Here is a 10,807-nt window from a genome sequence, read left to right as displayed (position 1 = left end):
GGAACATTCATTAGTGAAGACTTGTAAAAGACTAGTGAGGAAAAGGAGGGTTCACAGGGAAGTAAGGAGATTATGGAGGAGGACAGTGAGTCTTATTTGAAGGCTGGAGGTGTTTAATTCTTGAAATATGCCAGAAAAGTCACTCCCTTGCAGTTAGCCATTTCTCAGAACACAAGAGAGGAGGGGAGGGTCTCTCAACAAGATTTCTAGGAAGAAAGGGCTCAGGTAAATGCAACAACATTGGTCCCCTATTTATTCAATATTAATATGATTCAGTCAGTGTTGAACAATTCAGAGACAATCCTAAACCTCCTGAGTAGAATGGATGAAAAGCTGAATGAAAGGTTAACTGGAATAGGTAAGTTAAGCTTCTGATAGTATCAGAAAACTAAAACTATTACTATACCAATGGATGAACACAGGATCATAAGGATAAAACCTCACATACTATCTTTAAGGTATAGTCCACAGGTCCAGCAGATTTTTTTTTTTTTTTGCAAGGGTGGGCATTGTCTTTAAAATGTTTTAGTTAATTCACAAAATTTAAACGTATCAAATTTGACCAATGAAAACCCATTTCTAACATTTACTTGTTAATGTTAACCAGCAAATTAAATTCATTAATATAGTCTTCCTTCCAGTATTGAACTCACAATAAGATTTCTTTTGTTCAAATCTCTTATTTAATATGATAGAGAAAAAAGAACTGAAAAAGTCAAGATGATTGCCCTAAATTATTAGGCATTAAATGAGCTCTTATATTTTGAAAATTCTAACAGCAGTCTTTTGGAAACAGCTGTAATATTTACAGACTAGATACAGTTGCGTTTTCCAAATTTTCTCTTTTTGAATACCATAGGTTTTCTAAGTTCTTTTTTTATTTCTGATGTTTTCATCTTGACAACATATGTTTTTATTTTTGAGAGAGAGAGAGAAAGTGTGTGGGTGAGGCAGAGAGCCAGGGAGAGAGATCACCAAGCAGGCCCCGTGCTGTCTACCCAGAGCCCAATGGGGGCTCAATCTCAGGAAACTTGAGATCATGACCTGAGCCAAAATCAAGAATTAGACACTTAACCAACTGCACCACCCAGGCACCCAGTCATCCTGATGTTTCTTAAAGGTACTCTTCAAAAGGGAGAGCAAGCTTGAGATGTGTGTTACAATTGCTGTTGGTATTTACAGTGGTGCAGATTGCCATTAATATTTTCAGTTTGCTAAAATATGATTAGTTGTATAGTGTTTATTAGGAAAAGCTGATCATCCTTTCAGAGTCCTAAAATTCTTTCATAAAAAGGTATAGATAGTAATTGCCTGAGGGTAATTTAAGTGCCAATATTACAGCTATATTTCAGTTAAAAAAAAAATCTAATGTTACATTTACCAGTATTCGATATATACCTAACACTAGCATAAATATAATTTTTGAAGGGGTCCAGGACACATTACCCCAACATATTGCACCCTTGCATGTTGAATATTTTCAGCTGAAGGAATTTGAGAGTTTGAGTCACTCTGGCCTTCTCTCCCAGCCCCTTGTTCTTTCTTCAGAAACAGGGGTCATAAATCTCTCAAATGAGAGGTGCCTTCCCTATACCAGGAGGAAAGGAGAATCCTTACCTTTGAAGACAAAGACCATCATGAAGAGTCTAAATAAACAGACCAAACTTGCTACAATTATCTCATACTCCTCACCCTATCATATTCCTTCACAGCTGTCTACTCTTCATCAAACCTACATAAAAGTGCATAGGTCTAAGTGTTTCTTTGGGTTTTCATTTCTTTATGAAGGTCCCCATGTCATATAAAACTTATACAATTTTTTAATGTTTTCATTTATTTTTGAGACAGAGAGAGACAGAGCATGAGCAGGAGAGGGGCAGAGAGAGAGGGAGACACAGAATCTGAAGCAGGCTCCAGGCTCTGAGCTATCAGCACAGAGCCCGACACAGGGCTCGAACTCATGGAGTGTGAGATCATGACCTGAGCTGAAGTCGGACGCTCAACGGACTGAGCCACCCAGGTGTCCCGTCATATGAAACTTATAAATTAAATAAATGTATATGTTTTTCTCCTGTAAATCTGTCTTTACAAATTTAATTTTCAGGTATAGCCAGGGACCCTAAGAGGATCAAGGGAAACCTTTTCCTCCTCTACATTTTCATTTCTGTCTTTTTAAAATATTTTTCTTGTTATTGTTGTTTATTATTTTATTACTTAGTTTTGTTCTGTTTTCCTCCCTTCCCCCCTCCATGTTTAACATAAACTTATTTACGTGAAAGCCATATAAAATAAGAGTAAGCCCCTATCTATGAAATGGGGTTGTTACTCTTTAATGTGATTTAATACAATACCGGAAATAAAGTAAGTACATACTAAAGATTAGTCATTAGCTGTATTAGACACATTCAATAGTTACAAGTATATTGTTTATTTAAGTTTTAAACAAACTTTATTTCTCTTTACTCCTTTTAAAATATGTCAGGTATAATAAATCATGAGAAACATCACAGTTTTACTTGTTTTGAGAATTGTAATTTAATTATATTTATACCTCTTTCTTACTTAGATGTTATTTACCCTCAAGAATTACATTCTCTCCAAATCTGATTGGAAAAGACATCCAATTCCCCCTAATAACTGAGCCACGGTTTATCTTTAAGTGGCCGTAGGTAATAATAAAACTGTTTCTTTCTCTCTCTTTTTTTTTTCTGTATTGTTCATAGTCAGCAATAAAACCAGAAGCTGGAGTACCCATTAAGTTGTATATTTGATAGACTTTCTAAAGCAATCTTCAATAGCAAATAAGAAAAAACAAAATTGAGCAATAAATAAAACCACAAATTTGAAATGAATTGCACGTTGCCTGGAAAATCATGAAGACAAGGAATAAGAACATTCTCTTGTTTGTGATGCAGGCATCACTTGCTTTTCTTTTCCTTTTTGTAAAGGCTATTTGGGGGGGAATAATATATTTTTTGTAGAAGAATGGTGATTGTTACATTTAAGTTTTATTCCCCTTTTTGCTATGGTATGATACAATAATAAATTAACCATTGCCCTATTTAAACTTCTTCCTGTGGGACATCACACTCCCACTACACACTTGTAGGAGCTATGTAAAATATAACAAATTCCATCCCCTCTACTTTCTCTCCCTCCCTCATTCTTGTCCTTCCCTTCCTCCACCCTCCTTTCTCTGCCCTTCAGCAATTGCATTACACTTCTAGAAAAATGTTTTACCTTGAACTCTATCCATTTGGGTTATTCAAGAACTGTCATTTATATTGACCTTTTTTTTTGGGGGGGGGCGCCAAAGTTAACTTGTTTAGTGGTAGATATTTCTCTACAGTTGGGCCTATCATTATGCCCTCACATCCTGAACTTCGATGTTCTCAGGACCAAGATTTTAGCACAAAGATACTCACAGTACCTCTATTAGAGTCTCTTGGGGTACCTGGGTGGCTCAGTCAGCTGAGTGCCCAACTTCAGCTCAGGTCATGATCTCACGGTTCAGGGGTTCCAGCCCCGCATGGGGCCCTGTGCTGACAGCTCAGAGCCTGGAGTCTACTTCAGATTCTGTGTTTCCCTTGCTCTCCGTCCGTCCCCCACTCGTGCCTGTTCTCTCTCTCTCTCTCTCCTCTTTCTCTCTCTCTCTCAAAAATAAGTAAATATTAAAAAAAAATTTTTTTTTAAAGAGTCTCAATACTCACACACATGCTTGGCACATTTTTCATACCTGGGTTTTGGAATATGTTTGGTGCAAGAAATATAATTCCAAGAGTAGCTAAAGTGGGTTCCTGATCATCTTTCAGGGCCAATAGAAACTGAGAGCAGACATAGAATGACTTCATATCTGTTAAACAATTTTAAGCTCTTCAGATAAAGCCTGTCCTCCATTAGATATTTACTAGCAAGTGGAAATAATAATTACACACACACATGCACACACACATACACATAATACATGTTGCCTAATAGTTTCAAATTATCTGTGATAAGGATCTCTATTATTTTTTTATCTAATGCAGATGAATATTTTTGTAAAATACAATAAAAACATCATATTAATGTTAATCATTCTAGAAGTATCTGAGTGTTTATTTTCTATTTATGTATTTACCTTGTTAAAGACTTGTAACAAGCAATTTATAGCATATTATACTGGACTGAACATCTTTATTCCCAGGAAATGTCACTCTATCCACTGGGTTTAGAGTTTAGTGGAAACACCACAATTAAAGGGTCATAAACCAGAGATGATATAAGTATATCACTATTTCTTATAAAGGCTGAAGGTATGCATGCCAGGGCTGGTATGGCAACTCTGTGTCATGGAGTCCCCAGATACGCTGCATCCTTCCATTCCATTGTCAATATACTTAGGCTCTATTGGTTTTCCATTTGGGACATATGGAGGCTTTAGCACTTAGTCACCACATCTGTATAAAAGCAGTAGCAGCCAGGAAAAGACACATAAAACAAGGAAGCACTGGGGGACTGGTTAGCTTACTCAGTTGAGTGTCCAACTTCGGCTCAGGTCATTATCTCATGGTTCGTGGGTTCGAGCCCTGCGTTGGGCTCTGTGCTGACAGCTCAGAGCCTGGAGCCTGCTTTGGATTCTGTGTCACCCTCTCTCTCTGCCCCTCCCCCCACTCACACTCTGTCTCTCTCTTTTTTTCTCTCTCCTTCAAAAATAAATAAGCATTAAAAAATTAAAACAAACAAAACAAGAAAGCACTCATGTGAACTACTGAAGAAATTCCAAGCAGCTGACATCTGACATTTCTATCTTTAATTATTAGCCAAAATTTTGTCACAGGGCCACACTTAATTACATAAGAGTGTTTGAAGTAAAATCTTTACCCTGGAGAAGTTTGACTAAAAACAGAACAGAACAAAACAAAACAAAATAAACCAGTTAGGGGGAAGAAACTGCAAGCTATACCTCCTAACTTACTAGATAGCTACAATTTAGTGTTTAAAAGAGTTCCCAGCAATAACCCATTTGACTCATCTCTTTAAAAAAGAATATATCTGAAGTTTATTTGCCCTCCAAAACTTTTTGAAATAGTAGAGAACTATTTGTTTTTCCAAAATTGGAATTATTGAAGCTCAGTTTCTGTTCATCCTCTGTCTATTCCAGGAAGTAAAATGTAGGTTTAATTTTAATACAGTTCAATGACTCTATTAGATATGAGTGATAAAGTTCATTTCACTGCCTCAGTGACTTTGACATCACTGGACAATCATATCCTCTAGAGTGTCATTCACTGAGAAGAAAAAAGGAGGATATGCTATTATCACTTTAACTTGGCAAAAGCGTATCACTTCTGGGATGAATTAAGTATGACCATGGCAAATTTTATGGTCACTTTTGATATTTCAGAATGAACTTTCATAACATATGCCCTTTGAAGAACTAATACAAAAGCATAGTGCTTAAACACACCTGGAGGACTTTTGTCCCAATAAAATTTATGAAATCGTAGTTGCTTAAAGTCATTGACAGTGTAACTTGCTAATCCAAAAGGGCCACCGTGAAGAACAGAATATTCACATTAATTTTAAAATATATGAAGATTAGATTTCTTGGTAAAGAGAGATTTAACCCTTACGAACTTTTGGTAAGAAGTCACAGAAAAATTTCTGCTTCCCTCCCAAAACTTCTTTTTCTTTTGCAGTGCCCAGATCAAGAACAGCAAAAAAAAAAAAAAAAAAAAAAAAAGGAAGAAATGATGGCTTAGGATTAGGAGATATTAGAGAACACTATTTAGATTACATTATGAGAATTGGGCATTAGTTGGCAAACATATGCAGGTACTGAAAGAAGTGGGAATTTATAGCATGTTTATTTTTCTAAGATTGGCATAGGTGCTTTAAAAATGCATTTTCTCAAATTGTGATCTTAAAGACTGAGTCATGTTTATAGTTCAGATAGAAGTAATTCAGTAGTTTAAGTAAGAGATGATTATATCTTGCATGAGGTTAGTGTGGTGAAGATGAATAAATGTGAATAAATTGGAGCATCCATCAAAGGGCGTAGTGATGGATTCTATTTATAGAGGAGAGGTAAAAAGAATGATGCCGGGTTTCTAAGTTGGAAAAACTTAATGGATATTGATACCATTCATTGTGATAGGGAGACTGAAAGGGAACCATGCTTTAAAATCAGTGTTGTGCACAATTTCAAAACGGATGCAACAGAAAGTATTATTATCTCACACAATTACTAAATATATTCTTAAAGTAGAAAGAAACCTTAGAAGTTATCTAGTCCATCATCTTAAATGATGATAGTTATACTGTTTCTGCTCAGATGTCACAAGTGATAATATCCTCTTGGCTTTATCAACACAGACTAATACATTTTAAATAGGCATCATTGTTTTGATATTCTTATGCTCAGACAACATCTGCCCCTTTGTAGATGATAGTAGCAATTTTGAAAGTAAAGTAGAGTTCTATAGGGCTTTCTCTACTTGTTCAAAAATATCTTGGTATTTCTTAATGAAATATTTGTTGTTTAGAAAGGCAAACCTGTTCCCCTGCCTACTGAGGAACTTGTATTTTCAAAATGAGAGAAACTAAGAACGGATACTGATTGAAAACGATCAAACCCACAGCAGCAATGTCTTTTTTTTTAATAAACCAAGGAATGTAATTAACAGGTTTGTATGGTTAAAAGATAAACTAAGGTACATTAAGTATTTTATGACTTATTTGAGCAAAAATCAATTCCAATGGGACAGCGCGTAACCAGAAGTGGTTAGGAATGCTCCACTGACCACAGCCACCTATGCAACCCCCAAATCTGTGGAAGACGTCATTGCATACATGCATGATTATTATATACATGTGGTAGTTTATGCTCTTTCAGCTTAATCACAGTTTGTTGATTTTTACCACAGCCATAGATGCTTGTTTGTTTTTTGGATAGTATCATAAACCGAAAACCACAGACACCAAGATCTTGAAGGAAACAAATCTAAATACTAAGGATATTATTCAGACTGATATTATTAATTCTGTTTTGTAGAACAGGTTCTTTTGTTTGTTTGTAGAGAATATTTTTATGGAATATATGTTAAGTCAGAAAGTGTGAAGGGTCTGAGACTTTTACCCTACTTGCAAGTTAACAAGTTAGTCTATGTAATTTCATGTGTATCCTGACAGAAGTATCAGACTGCAGAAAAACAGGCCATGCATTACTCACATCAAAAACACCAGCCTGGGTAGGATCTTAGTGCCAGTTCTTTGAGCCCCAATCCTCACTGGAACACACAGTACAGTAGTCCAATGAGAGTGCTATAGAAGAACACCATAGACTGGGTGGCTTATAGATAACAGAAATTTATTCCTCACAGTTCTGGAGGCTGAGAAGTCCAAAATCAAGGCACCAACAGATGTGGTGTTTGGTGAGAGTCCACTTCCTGGTTCATAGACAGCTCTCTTCTTGCTGTGTCTTCACATGGTGGAAGTGAGGAAGAAGCTCTCTGAGGCCTGTTTTATAAGGTACTAATCCCATTAATGAGGGCTCCATTCATGACCTCATCGCCCCAAAAGCCCTGCCTCCTAATACAATCACATTGGTCTTAGGATTTCAACATACACTTTTGGGAGGACACAAACAGTCAATTGCCCAGAGTGAGAACAAGGTATTATTTGGGAATGCAGTGAGTTCATATCACAGGAGAGGCACTCCAAAATTATCACACTTAGTGCTTATGTTGGATAGCTGGTATTTCCATCCATTAGCCCCTGTGGGAAAAAGAAAAAAAAAACAACTTTATTTTGGTCTAGAATGTCAAAGACTCTTGTGATCTGAGGAGGGGAAGGCCTTCTTGGTTTATTACACTGAAATCTAATCAGATGTCTCTCAAGGGATGGTATATCTAAGTTTCTTAATACTCTAGAATGTAAGCAAATCTTCATGAAGATGGGAGGAATTTTTATTATCCTGAAATGTGTCCAAAGAGAGAAATGTTATGTCAACAGCTTGTAATTCTTTTCCTATAAAGACCTGAAATGTATAGGGAAAAAAAAAAGAAAAGAAGAAGAAGAAGAACAAGAAGAAGAACAAGAAGAAGAAATAAAAACAGAAATCTAGGAAAAACAATCTTCTGTCATTATACTTATACCAGAATCAACTAAGATTCTCATAGGTGCATAGGATTTCTAAATGTAACAATGGCTCTTGATCTTTAACAGGGTCTCATAGTGGTAAATCAAGACCCTGTTACCCAGGCCATTCTTAGTGAATCTGTCATGGAACCTCAGGCTCCTAATGAAGTAGATGATGATGAAGAAGGAGAAACTGTAACAGAAGAAAGTGAGAATGAACTGGATAACTCTAAACTCTAGTCAAATAGGAATGCAGACAGGTTTCTCCCCCAACTAAGAGAATATAATTCTGACTTAATTAAACTGTGGACTGATATTCAGCAAAAAATAGAAACACAGTCACAGGTAACCCCTGCAGGAACTCCATCATCTGTCCCTCCATCAGGGGAACAAAAAAGCTGCTTTAAATCCTACCAGTGCTGCCAAGAGAATCCACACCAGGCTTCAATCTGAAGAATCTACTGAGATTCTAGACTCAAGCTATATTGTGGGACAGGCGCTAACCCCAAGGAAGCAAAAAACAGTTGTTAAATAAAATAAAAGGAAAAATGGATTTGTTTGCTCCTTCCAAGCAGAAGGAAAACATGTCAGCAGGTAGCATAGCCTCCACAGACTTACCAAATAGCAATAAATTCAGGCTAGATGTCCTCAAACACATGATACATGAAGTGGAACACTAAATGGAAGAATATGAATGGTGGACAGGATGTGAAGTCAAGGGACTACAGAGTAGTCAGTCTTACAGGTTTCACTCTGTAGCTGGTGAGCTCCCTCTGTTGCCTGATTTGGTACCTTAAAGAGAGTGAGCTGCAGCTGCATAAAGTAGACACAGGCAGCTGCTACAACAAGTGTTAGGTGATCATCATGAGCTCACTAATGCTCTTACACCTGAAATTCTTCTTGGAGAAGAAAATACTACCCAGGTTAAGACTTCAGCAGTACATGGTCACAATAGATTTAGCAACTTACATCACTCACACATGCCATAAATAATTGTCTTTGATAAATAGCAACACAGAAAATCAGGCATCAGAAAGGGGATCCATGGGTAGGAATTACAGATAATTCAGAGGGCCCTGTTCTAAATGCTAATGTCTCTGTGCCATCGATGGTCAGAGGGGAAGAAGTGGTTGAATTCCCACAGGAAGACTTGGCTGTTAAACTATCCCAGGTGCCACCCCCACCCCCAGATCGTGTGGCTCTGGCCAACAATTTTCCAGCACATGTATTTGAGCTCAAATAACACCACCAAGGCAGAAGATCAACTCAGAATTCTCTCCCTTGCAGCATGTATTGAGGAGGACTGTTCAAACTTGTCCTGCTCCACAAATTCTTCCAACTATGAAAATAATTGAGAAGAAACAAAATTGAGAAAAGACCTTACCTACTGCACAATCAGAATTCAAAGAAGTTGCCTCTTCACTCAGAGGTGGAGGGTTTCTCATATGGGGGAAGATATGGAGAACAAAACTCAGGTTCCTTTTTTTTAGCCTCTTTCAGACCCTCCGCAGTTCTCATTCAAACATTTAGCAGGACAGAACCCCCAATTTCTTAGAAGAGCCCTAGTACTGGGAGATGGGCCATAGCTTAGAACAAATGAGGCAGGAATGAGAAAGGATTTCATGGCACAAATTGTTGAGTCGACACTGCAGAATTTAGCTATCTGGACACATCTGAGCAATAATATTGGGCCAGAAGGAGAGCAAGAGGATGGACTTCAGGAATTCAATAAGAGACAAGTCATACAAGTGACACGACTGCTAATTTTCCAGCAGCACAGTCTCTACCACCAGGAAGCATGAAGGGACAGGTTGCAGGAATGAATCGGCAGAGTATAGATACTCATAGAAAAGTCTTGCAGAGCAGCTGATACTTGTTGGTTTGGACCTTTTCTCTCCACCAGTATCGCCCATTCTGTCACCGGCCAGAACACGGACTGAAGGAGAAAAGAGGACAATTGAAGTATTTATTATACAACTACATCCCCCGACAGCTCAAAATGCAGTGCTGTCTCTCCTACTAATTGAATAAATACAAGATCTTCAGGGACTGCTAGTAATTCTTGTTCTCCATTAAATGCTACCTCACGAACTGGGTGATTCACACCTCTTAATCCAAGAACAAACTCTGAGAAACAAAATGAAGAAGGCTGGTTTGCTTTTGCTACCCACTTGTCATAAATGAATTTGGTTTTACAGAGTTTGTTCTCAGTAATATATTCTTGAGCTTCCACTCCCCTTTCTCTGCTCCTGCTTTCAAGTTTTCATGCCCTTCTTTTAGATAAAACCTGCAAAGATCATATGACTTAGTATTTTTGGAACAAAAAATAAAGCAATTATTTTAATTTTTGACTTCTTCCAATAGATTTCCAATAACTAACCAACCTACGACTTCTTGTAAATAAAATGTTGACAACAGGGAAAAAATACAAATTTAAAAAGTTTCCAGAAAATTGTTTGAGACTCTAAGATTTCTTAATTTTCAATATTATTTCCTTGATTTATTCTATCATTCATTTAAAGTATTATTAAGCTCTAATGATATAATGAACAGAGTCACAATCTAGTGTTGAAAACAATCTATAATCATACAGGTAGACAGAAAGTATCTATGAAAAGAGCTACTAATAGAATTTTACAGGTACAGAGATCAGAGAACTTTCTCCAAGGCACCGATGCTGCTTAAT

The 10,807-nt window shown here is 37.0% G+C and overlaps 1 pseudogene; it reads left to right on the top strand.

Annotated features, from left to right (window-relative positions):
* Nucleotides 1-7,468: 7,468 nt before the first annotated feature.
* On the top strand, nt 7,469-10,301 carry LOC106988427 (spindle and centriole-associated protein 1-like; annotated as a pseudogene).
* The last annotated feature ends 506 nt before the right edge of the window (nt 10,302-10,807 follow it).

The sequence above is a fragment of the Acinonyx jubatus genome, chromosome A1 (genome assembly GCF_027475565.1).
Source record: "Acinonyx jubatus isolate Ajub_Pintada_27869175 chromosome A1, VMU_Ajub_asm_v1.0, whole genome shotgun sequence".
Lineage (NCBI taxonomy): Eukaryota > Metazoa > Chordata > Mammalia > Carnivora > Felidae > Acinonyx > Acinonyx jubatus.
Note: the sequence above shows the minus strand (reverse complement) of the source record. Positions and strands in the feature narration are given on the sequence as shown.